The sequence below is a fragment of the Wasmannia auropunctata genome, unplaced genomic scaffold (assembly GCF_000956235.1).
Source record: "Wasmannia auropunctata unplaced genomic scaffold, wasmannia.A_1.0 LD334315.1, whole genome shotgun sequence".
NCBI classification, from domain to species: Eukaryota; Metazoa; Arthropoda; class Insecta; order Hymenoptera; family Formicidae; genus Wasmannia; species Wasmannia auropunctata.
In genome coordinates, this window is record NW_012028575.1 from 7,460 (window position 1) to 9,225 (window position 1,766).

A 1,766-nucleotide genomic window follows, 5' to 3' on the forward strand; every position below is an offset into this window, starting at 1 on the left:
CAGACCCGCGACCTCGGCCGGTCGCCACCCGGGTCTCACGCTCGACGCAGACGGACGACGTTACCGCCCAACCGCGTGCGGCCGTACTGACGCCTCTGAGCCCGCCGCCATCAACGCCTCGGAAGCCGAGAACACCAGGACGTCCTCCGAGTCCACCGGGAAAACCTCTAGCGACGCCGGACCGGCTATCCGGCCTGCCAGTCGAGTCGGCAAAACGTGCCCGTTCACCGGAACGCACGCCGGGTATGACCACCAGCCTCGGCGTTCCACGGGTCCGTTCTCGGACGCCGGAACGTTTCCGGGAGAAACGAGCACGGACGTCGCGGGGCCCTAAGATCCGGGCAATCTCATTGGTGCAGCGCGATCCGCTCCTTCAGGCCCGGCTCCGAAAATTTTTTGGCGAGGACGAGGAGAACAGCCCCCCGGAGGAGCAGTTAACGCAGCCCGGCACCAGCACCTTCGGGTGCCACCCGACTTACTTTCTATCTCTCCTTGGAGTCAATCCTATACAAATCTTTACACTGACATTCCTACCCTTGTAAATATCCCAAAATATAACCAAACTGTTAATATCAACCGGAGTCATTTATGGATTCATTGCGCTCCTTCTCCTGATCTCCTATCATTACTTCAGTCCATATTACGAACAAGTTTGTAATAAAAACAAGTGCGAAAAACATGCAATTTTAAAATTAGTGCTTTAAGTAAAACATGGTTTTCAAAAGCTGCATTAGATTTACTAAAAATATGTCGCTTGATTTGTTATTTTATGTTATTGAATTCTTCAAGACAATTATTTTTACAAGCAGTATTATCCATTGCATCTAATACAGCTGTTGGATAAATTTTTGTTGCGAGATACGTAATTTTAGCAAACTTTTGCAATTGTTACACGTTTTATTAGTTTTCTTTTTATTTATTTTACAATATTTTTATTTCTTTGTTATTTATATAGCTTTTAGCACAATGGATAACAAATAGTCAGGATCAAATTGGTGGTTTAAATAGAATTGTAGAGATAGATGAAGCCAAATTCGGAAGACAAAAATATTATCGTGGACGTCTTGTAACAGGTCAATGATTATTTGGAGCTATCGAACGTGATATAGGCCGATTTTTTGTTATTCCTGTTGAAACGACCTGTTAACTTCCAACGGACGCGTAGTTAGCTCTAGTCGGAGGACGTGTGGGTTGACAGGTCCGGAGACCGAATAATTTGCTGGCCGTTCTAATTTTACTTTAATAGGCGAAATTTATTACAATATATATATTTACAATAAGGAGGGTAGGAGTACCTCCGGATTTACAGCGTAATGTGGATATATTATGCTTCGTAGATTCCGTCGCGGCGTGTGGCGTTCGGGGACCGCGTTTGAATCGCTCCACGAGGAGCGGGCGCGCGGGTGGTTATATTCGTAGCGCCTGTGCCGACGGCGGTCGGCGGGAGCAAGCAGCGACTTGTCCCCGGTCAGGCGTTCCGTCGGAGAAATATGAGCGTGGCCAGCTGCGGCTGGTCGCGGTGAGGAGCTCCTCACCGCTTTTGCTCGAAGGAGCGGACGGTTTGTTTGACAGGCGGCAGCGGCCGACGGAGGTAGAACGCTTCCTACCTCCTGGTGTCGTAAAGCGTGGTATCGGAGTCGGATTGCGAACGTCGGATGTGCTGTGGTCAGCTCGGTTGCTTGGCCAGGTCTCTCTCTCGTACGTCGGCTCGAGCCCCTTTTATACTTGTTCCCCGGCGGCGAGCGCTACCCCGTGGCTTCCTTTTT

General features: G+C 49.4%; 1 pseudogene; it reads left to right on the forward strand.

The window, feature by feature from the left end:
• The window catches only part of LOC105458782, a 6,991-nt pseudogene extending 5,326 nt beyond the window's left edge, over nucleotides 1-1,665 (forward strand).
• The last annotated feature ends 101 nt before the right edge of the window (nucleotides 1,666-1,766 follow it).